Genomic DNA, 9,734 nt, shown 5'->3' with positions numbered 1-9,734 from the left:
ATTCTGACTCCAATCTTTGAACTTGTGCCAACTGCCTATCGGACACCAGCTTCCCTGCCAAATTAAAATCTGTTGCACTCAAAGAGTTAAAGTATTCAAAGAGTTGGGTTGCTGTGGCACTAAAGTCTGCCACCAGAGTGACTCAATTTTCACTTTTACAACTGCACCATGAGATGATGTGCCATGTATTACCCATTTGGTGCGCGTGCCGAAGTGAGCTGTGGAGGAGTTTATCAAACTTCTTACACTCGGCATGCTAATCTCAAAAGAGCTTGTTTGCTCCCGTGAGCTAAAAAAACTAGAGATGGTGAAGGGGAAGGAGGTCATGATTGGCGTGCCCCGGTTTGAGTGGTGTGATCGATCATGTCTCAAGTGTTTTTCGTGGTACTAGGTGGGGCGTGGCACTGCACTGCAGTAAGTTTGAGGGCGGGGGTGGGGGCCAGGCCAGGGGTACCATCCAAGGAGAGGAAGGAGCAGTGAGAGGAGGGTAGGTGGAGGAGGGAGAGACAGAGACAGACAGCAGTTTGGTCCTTGACAAAGCCTCCTCCCACTTTTTTTCCACACCTCCTCCAAACTTGCTCCTTCCTCCTCTTCCCTCTCTGTGGCTGCTGTCTTTGGGTACTCCATGCAGAATGGTCTGTGTCTGAGAGCAGTGGCCTGAAATAAAACTAAGAGGGGCCTTGGGCGGTGGAGAATGCTAGCTTTGTCTCAGCTGCCATCCACACTGTCTGGAGACGTGGGCTCAAAGAGAGGGTCTGATTGCAAATTAGAAGTGCCAAATAGAGCACCCTGGCCAACTCCACTAGATTCAACACTGTTTACGCCATCTCGTCTCCTCGCCCGTCCTCCTCGGACACTTTGCCGGTTCGATTTTATGAAAAAGTCCCGTAAAAGAAGGTTAATGGCGGGACTTGGTGCTTTTCTCTCGTCAATACTTTTCACGTAATTGATGCGAGTGAGTGTTCAAATTCAGTCAAATGAAACATTGATGAGTACTGAGTGCAAAAGTCAATTTGGGTGTAAAATTTTGGATGATAAGTGCCAAATACGACATCTGCAGCAAATCCACCAGTGACATTAACATCTCCTAATATTTGTTTTACCTGAAGCTCACTTTATTATTATTGGAGCATTTTTTTTTTCTTCCCAGGCAAAGGAAACGTGGGGATTTTATAGTTTCAGGTCCACTTTTGAGGGAAAACAGACAAAAAAGATCATTAATAATTAAATATATTTCCTGTTGAAGGTATTTTATAATTTGAGCATGTTCATTTACAAAATTTAAGGAACTGTGAAAACATTTCTAAAGGTGATTACAAAGATAAAAAAGTTCAAAAGTGCCTTATGAAAAATGCTTTTCTACAAAGAAAGGACATGGTGAAATAATAAAATACAGAATACTTACATTACACAATAACTTCACACTTCTGTGCTGACCACAATTACTAATATATTATATTACAATGAATATGTTTATTAACATCTAAGAAATTTAAATAACAGGGTTGTATGTGTGTGTGTGAGAACAAATATGAGCCTGAGCCCTACATAAGAATTTGATGTTTCTTCGCTTACATAAAATAATATATTAAGCAATTACTATCGCCTATGTGTGTTAATAAAATATTATCATCTCTATAATATATATATATATATATATATATATATATATATAGATATATAGATAGATAGATAGATAGATACATATATAGATAGATATATATATATTAGTTATAAACATCACAACTGTAAGTAAAAACATTACCCTATTTTTTTTTATAATTGGCTTTAGTTAATAAAAGTTTACACACAGCCTTTATTCATGAACTATTGCAGCTTTAAATATGTGTGTGTTTGTCTTAATAATATGAACTCGTGTCACCTTCTAATCCCAGTAAGCTATAGCCTACATTCTCAGGCCATAGGCAGCTGAGCTGTAACATCTCTCTCTCTCACACACACACACACACACACACTCCTAATCCTATAGTATGGCTCCATGCTCGTGAATATAGGTGTTCTGTACGCTTGTAAATACAGGTTTACGTGCACTCATTGCACACTCTGCTAGTTCACAGTGTGATGCTCCAGTGCTAATGTGCACAGAGCTTAGAAAAAACAACTAACACAAGCAGTGGTTTGATCACGAACTGAGGGACAAACATGCTTCTGTTCAACTTCTGTTACTAGTGTTAAGTTTTTTCCCACAAAATAATCACATTGACATATTTCCACCTGCTGTTTTTAATGTTTTTCTTCCTATTAATATTATTACCATGATTTTTAAGGGAGGATTTTAATTAATTAGCTCCCTTAATAATTGACTTTTTGGTCCCCCTTTATTAATTTACATTGAGCAGTTGATGGTGAGGGAGTGTGTTCTTACACATTCCAGAGGAATATTAAAAGTTAATTTTTTATCCTTGCCTTCAGAGAATCTCATTTCTCAGTAACATACCTGAGGAAAAGGTTAAATCTTACAGGGAAGCCACTTTTGTGTGTGTTTACATTATTAAAGAGTGCCTGTGCAGAGCTGTGTGTAAGGAGTATAACATTTAATGAACTTTCCATGTTATTATAAATAATTTTAGATTAAAAAAAAGATTTAGACCTAAAGATGCGCACTATTTATTTTTAGTCCAATCATAAAATTCCCCTACAAACTCTCTCGGAAAACATTTTTCCCCTAGTACACGGACTCTATTACAGTTTCATTTCCTTACATTAAACTAGTGTGACCCAGCATGAAAAATCAAATTATTAGCTATTAAAATATCTCCCACATCCCCTCGCTTTTGACACTTGGGGGGTTTTTTTTAAATTTATTTATTTATTTTTAGCAACTTTTCAAAATGTCGGGGACGTGCTCCAGCAGCTCTGGTTTGACTCATCACCACAGCTGATTAATCAATAAAGTGTCTGTGAGGCAAACTGGCTACCTCAACAAGTCCGGGCTTGTCTGCGAGTCACCTGTGGCGTCGAGTGAATAAGGAGGTCTTCATTAACTTGCAGAGAGGACAAAACTGAATGAAGCTCATTAACTGCAGGGAGGGAACAGGTGTGTGAAGTCCCGCTTTCGGGGAGTGTGTTTTAAAAGCTAGCAGATGAAGAAAATGAAGTAGCCTAGCTGTGGAGGTTAAGGTCTAAGCTAACATGAGAATTACATTTAAGTTAATGTGCTGTTAATAGAGCGCCGTTAGCCCGGACGGATGGTGACGCAGCACATTTTGCTTGTTTTGTGGCTATTTTTCTTTAGCTTCACACTTGCAGTTTGTTTTAAAAGCACACACTTTTATGAATAATACTTTACAGCAAAGCTACTTACCAGAGTAATTGTTAATTACAAAAGCAGGGGTGGTGCAAGTGGGGGGAAAAGGCATGGTATGTGTGTAATAATTCAAGGTGGGGCATAAAACCTGTGTGCCATGGAAAATATGTGACTTTACAGTGACCTTGGTGGTTGTTTTATAGCATTTTTGTTTTTAATTCTTTAATATTCTTTTACTGCTGTAAATAATTTCGCGGCAGTAATTTGTGCTATTTTCAGCACCAGTAAAAGTTGACGGCGGAATTAAAATAGTCTTTTTCACGAGGCTGACAAAAGTTCACGCCAGCAAATAGTGCTTTTTAGGTCCGCGGAGGGGGCAGGAGGGGAGGGAGTGAGGCAGCCCTTAATAATCATCTGAACGCAGGCTCGTTTTTGCTGATATTTCAGAGTGGTGGCTTTTGTTTTTCCCCCCCTTTCCCTTCGTATTTTGGAGTCTTTAAATAAGCAGCACGGCAGAGCAGCCTGCACCGCACAGCGGTGTGGTTGTATAACTCGTGTTTCACCTCAGCTGAACTTGACGCATCTGGTTCACCGGCGGCGCGAGTCGCACGGCGCAGTCTGCTGTTTGTCCCCACTGAACCGAGCTGCATGGCCGGCCGAGAGAGACGCGGAGAAAGAAAGGGGGGAAACGCAACACTTTCGTGACATAGCAGCGGCTCTCGGAGACCGAGTCTCGAGATGACTCCTCCACATCTCAGTCTGCAAATATCGTCCCTTTCTTGCTTTTTTAATTTCCTGCTGTTTCGTGGCTCCAGACACAAAAAGGAAGACGAGTCACCGTGGGCTAAAGGAAATATAAAGCCGGCCGACTTGGACACGCCGGAGCAGACCATCCAACTTGAACTTGAGACGAATCGGTGCGTATTAAAATGCCGCTCTATACGTTTATTTTTAGTTTTAAATTTGCGCCAATTGCGTAAAATTACATCAAAGGTTTTGTTTTAAAAGCAAAAGCAATACAGCGTGTGTGAATTGTGGCGGTGCGTCTCCCCTCCACCAACACCCTCCCCAGACTGAGTCAGTGGATATTGACACTGTTATGACTGAAACAGTCCTTAGGGGAAGTTTCCAGCGTGCCCGAAACTGTTTAATAGCTAAAAAAAAAATCTTTAAAATTGAGAACAAGTCGCAGACACCTTATAGTCTATACGCGGTGATGGAAATGGTCGCCAGGCTGTAAATTCTCCGTCGCAATACGAGAAAAGAGGTCGCCTTCCCGTGCCCTAGTTTCTGCTAGCTGAGAGGCATAATCTTCCCCCCTTTGTTGTCCCCGATGCAAACACAGATAGGCAGCCGGGCGGATCGCGTCAATCCAGCGGAAAACATCACCGCTCTCCAAGTGATCAGTTTGAAGGATTTGATGGGGGAAAAGGAAAAATGTGCATTTAATTAGTAAAAACTGCGTCTCCCGGAGCTGTGCGCCCCGAGATGATGAGCGTATGTAAGACCCGAGAACATATGGTAGAACTGTGCGGTTTCCCCCTGATGTGTCACTGTGGTTTCCCCTCAAGAGAAGTTTTTTGATGAAATTAATTCATTGAAATCCGAGAGCAGCTAACTCAGCAGTAGCTGAATGTATTTTTAATGCTCTAAAGGCCCGTTTGGTGCTTCCTGGCTGTGTCTCAGGTGTACACTGAGCTTCTCTAAAAAGACACATGCTTAAATTCCCCGTGAGATATTAGATTTGTGATGCGTTTGATGTTGATTTGTTTGATGTTATACGTGGATGTGGGCAGTAATAACAGGTGCTTTACACTGGCCAGGTAGCAGCACACAAAGTTCTTTTTACAGCCTCGTTCTTTGGTTGTTTTTGGCTGAAGATAATCACACAGATTCCTGCTAAATAATAAATAAAGTGGGGAAATCATCGTCCTCTTCTAAAAGCAACTAAAGCAAAAATGCAGCCTGCACATAAAGTCATAAAAGCATGGTTGCTTTGTAATTTGCACTGGGTGTAAATTTATTAAATTTGACTCTATTGATTTAAAGCACAAGTCTCCTTTTTTGTTAGCTTCATACTCTGATTTTTTCAAATTTACTGCTGTCAGTTTAACTTGGATATATCACTCAGGCCACACTTCACCGGCACGGAAACGCATCGCAGGTTAAAGGTTAAAAAGTGGCCCACGCACACCTTAGAGAATTGCCTCTCCTTTTCAGTTCATCTCTGCTCATCTGGCTACATTTTTTTCTTTTTTGCTTTGTAAGTGTATGTGTGCCTGTGTGCTCTCAAGGCTTTGTGTGCAGCCTGGTTGGCCGGTCGGGTAAGATTCTGTTCATTCTGGAGTGTCGGTCAAATTTGCAAAGAAGCAGCAGCGTTTCCCAGGAAAAGATCTGTGTTAGCTGACAAAACACGGCGTGTTGTGCTATTGCCACATTCTCACCATGAAAGAGGAACACAACTGTCAGGAGCCAAAAATTTGAGCGGGGTCAGAACGACCTCTTGGCTGCAATAGCTTGGTCACAAACACAATTTTTTTCCCCTCTGTGTCTTATGAGATTTATGTTTATAAGGCACAATCATGGTTATAAACAGGAAAATGTGCCTTTGAGAGAATGCAGCAGAAACACAGGTGGCCTTTAGACAATGGGCCGGGGTTCATTTCTCTACAGTGAGGCAGTGGGACAGAAGAAAGGACATGGCTGTGGAGTGAAAATTGACGTGATTATTTTCAGATTCAGCCCGCCACCCTGTAGCTCTGAGCTCCGTTGTGGGCCATACTGGCAGTGGCCAATATGGTAGGAAAGAAGAAGGCTTGGATTCAGCAAAAAAAAAAAAAAAATTCCTCTCATTTGCTTTCAGAGCAGCTTCATCCTCCCTCCCACACTCCCTGCCACACTCTCATATCTCACGCAATTGATTGAAACCCTAAACGGCAAGATCAGGACGGAGCGCAATCCAGCCTTTCTATGAATAGTTGATTGGACGTGATGGCGATGTGGTGTGTTGTTACTTTAAGGCCATTTCAGGTCAGAGGGCGGGGGGCGGTGGGGTTTGGCGAGGGGGATTTTCGGCGTGCACGGCCGATGCTGCAGTGTGGCGTCTTGTGCTCGCCCACCCCATCTTTAGCTGTTTCGTATAGGCGCGCAGAGTCCTGTCGCTCCCTAATCAGGTCATCTGGCGTTTTGAGAACTCACACATACTCCTTTAGCTTTTTGCCTGAGAAGGGCTTTAAAATGTTTGTTTTTTTCTCCTTACCCCCTTTTTAATTCGTCATTTATTTTATCGTGTGTGACAAAGCCACCTTGTCATGTTCTAATCTGCACAGATGGATGGTGTGTTAACAGTAGGTGGGCGTCTGTCACTGATTATTTAAGTTTTCTCTGGTATTAATAATGTGGAAAACCATGAGATGTAAAGTGTGTCACTAGTGTGTGTATATCCCGAGTGCAACAGGCGTTTGTTTGCATGTGTGTTTGTTGCTCTGCTGTGCTTTTGCTGTCCCCACCAAACACTTCACATTTTAAGTCTCTGTGCATCTCAGCACAGGGCATTTAAGTGCTTGACCTAATTTCTCTGGCAGCGAAGAATCCACTAGTGAAGGCCTTCTTCTGTGTGTGTTTGTGTGTGTGTATGTGCGCACGCGCGTGTTGCTCTGGGTGTTTCCTCCTTGCCTTTCTAACAGGAAGCTGATGTGGAGTTCAACTGAGGACAGGGAAAAGGCCTTTTCCTTCCACTGTGAATCATTTGAGAGAGAGAGAGAGAGAGAGAGAGAGAGAGAGAGAGAGAGAAAAAAATTGAAAAAGAGTGGAGAGAAAAAAAAGAGACCAGGCTGCTGCATTGATTCAGCCCTCTGCAATCTGGCCTGCCTCTCTTTCTGTCCCTCTCTCTTTTCACTCTCTGTACCTTAGTGTCTATTTAAGTTTTTTTTTTTGTGTGTGTGTGTGTGGAGTTTTTCTGATTCCAGATGAACAGCAGTGTTCTGGAGGGACTCAGGGGTTTATGGAGAGTTCACAAGTCCTGTGAGAAGACTGGGTGAGGGGGTTGCTTTGTGGGTAGGAGTGCATATTCTTCCGGTTCAGTTATAAACTAAGTGCAGCAAAAAGGGGAGGTCCATTAAATACTTGGAAAGCATTTAAAGTATTTTTAAGTATTTACCATACACACACAAACTGGGTTTATCAAGGCCAGTGTCGAGACACTACAAAGCATTTGCCCTTTGTATTGCTGAAAGCTAAAAAGTAAAGAACAAAAGATAAAAGTAGCCAATGAATCTTCTGAGTGATCTGTGGAGTGATAAATGGTACTGTACCACAGAAAAAGAATGACTGGAAGCCGGCGTTATAGATCAACTCGTTGGCATCCCAAAAATGTAATAATTTTGTGGAATAAACGTGAGATTGATTCATTTGGTTTGAAGGTCACTGAGTTTAAATGTGTTCTTAGACATATTTCACATGTGATGACACTTATTCCAAGAACTACATGCAGACCAAGGCAAATGCTAGAAATGTTGAAACAGCATGACCTAATCTCATCTTCAAGGTTTCATGTACATATTTTAGTGTGGAGGGGTGGGGGTGGTAGGAATTAAATAAGGCCAGATACTCTAACTAAAAACACCTACTCAGCCTCGTTCATGGTTTTTTTCAATACCTTTTGAACTATCTACAGACTATTCTAGAAACATCGTCACACACCCAGCAGCTGCCGAGAGACAGAAATATTCCAGAATACCTGTTTCGTAAGGACTGTATCGGTCCTTCCCATACGGAAAAGAAATAGTAAAAACTTATATGTGATTACTCATGAAAGTGGCCACTTTCGCATTACTTTCATACATTGTTTTAGTAAGTATCCAAAACATACAAGTTTCATTATATAATTTTTCAATGGATCTTATATCTGTTTTCACTCTTATATGCTTTTCATACAAGTTTCACACAAGACAGATACAAACTTTATAAGATTTATATATATCTTTTCCATATGGGTTACGAAACATTCTATTCATTAATGAATAGTCTAGTCTGCTCAAGGAGTAGTCAAGGAACCATTTTTTCCTTGTGTTTTAATATCTTGTTTGTGTGACTACAGCAGAGGGGTTTGACTTGCTCAGTAAGCAAGCCTTGGCCGGGTGTCTTTAACCCTTAATTGGACTTTGCAGCATTAGCCCTGAGGCTGTAACTTCGTGGACAGAAAAAAAAAGCTGAAGTCTTGAATAAATATGTTGAGTCAGGAATTTATTATTGTTGTTGTTATTATTATTATTATTGGTTAGTACATAGTCTATATAGAAAGTGGTCTTCTCAAAATGTTGAGTGCAAATTATATAATTTCAATATGAGGTATGCTTGATTTTGTACACTCCAAGTCATTTACAATCAAGTCTATTTATGTAAAAAATAAAACTTTTTTTGATAATGCATTATTTATTGTCTGTCTATAGAATGCTAGCAGGATTAGCCTTAGCACTGAAAGCTGGACAGACACTGTTGCCCCTTTTTTTTTTTAAACTTTCACATTATGTTAACTGACATTAGAGGTCGATATTTCATTTTAATCACCAATCCTGTTTGATGAAACACATGAGCCACCATTGAGAGCTAATACTAAATGTAAATGCCACCATACTTTGGTCACAATTCCAGTAAATCTTTTACAAACAAGCAGGCTATGCCCTCAGTGGTAAAGAGAGAGAGAGGAAGACTTACATTGTGCAGGTTTTTATAGCTGACGTGGTATAAGGAAGAAATAAAGGAACGCGGAGCACTTCAGGACACGCTATCATTGTAGTAGCATGCTGTAATGTAGATAACAGTAGGAAAACTGTTAAACTAACAGTAACTTGGTGGCAGCCCTGTTTTATTGTTAATGTACATGCAACTCTTTTACAGTGCAGAAACAGTAAACGTAACAAGGCTTCTTGCCAGACTTAATTTCCACAAGTATCCAAGTGTCTGCTTGGGTCCCACTGTAAACTTCATAATCAGACTGAGCATGAGGCTCCAGTTACACTTTAAAGAAGTATAACAGGAATGACTCCTTGTTTGTGGTGCGTTCAGTGTCCCTAACCCAACAGCAGGCATCAGGTGATGCTGAGGTCAGGGGAAAAGACTGAATGAGGGTGGGGTTGTGGGATAGATCACTTCTAAGCTGCAGCAGTGTCTGGCGATGCAAGAAAAGGAGACCCTTAGCTCTGATGTGCTTGTGCTCTAGATGCTAAAGAGTGTCCTCCTCCTATAGCAAGGTGTTGTGCATATTGCACCTTTTTAAATAAAATTATATTTAAGTTTGCTCTGTAAAGTTGCATTAAAGTGCAATAACAATTACATTAAAATTGTGGCTAATATTTGATACTACTTACATATTACATATCTATCTATCTATCTATCTATCTATCTATCTATCTATCTATCTATCTATCTATCTATCTATCTATCTATCTATCTATCTATCTATCTA

At 40.8% G+C, this 9,734-nt stretch overlaps 1 long non-coding RNA gene across 1 annotated transcript in view; it reads left to right on the top strand.

The window, feature by feature from the left end:
• The first annotated feature begins 3,502 nt into the window (after positions 1 to 3,502).
• LOC121813814 overlaps positions 3,503 to 9,734 on the top strand; it is a 33,210-nt gene continuing 26,978 nt past the window's right edge. The window contains exon 1 of the long non-coding RNA XR_006053899.1: positions 3,503 to 4,185. This is a non-coding gene — a long non-coding RNA (uncharacterized LOC121813814). The remainder of the gene's footprint in view (positions 4,186 to 9,734) is intronic.

This window comes from Haplochromis burtoni, unplaced genomic scaffold (assembly GCF_018398535.1).
Source record: "Haplochromis burtoni strain Fernald_Lab_line unplaced genomic scaffold, NCSU_Asbu1 Contig_14, whole genome shotgun sequence".
Lineage (NCBI taxonomy): Eukaryota > Metazoa > Chordata > Actinopteri > Cichliformes > Cichlidae > Haplochromis > Haplochromis burtoni.
The sequence above is the reverse complement of the archived record's forward strand: the minus strand, read 5'-3'. Positions and strand labels throughout refer to the sequence as shown.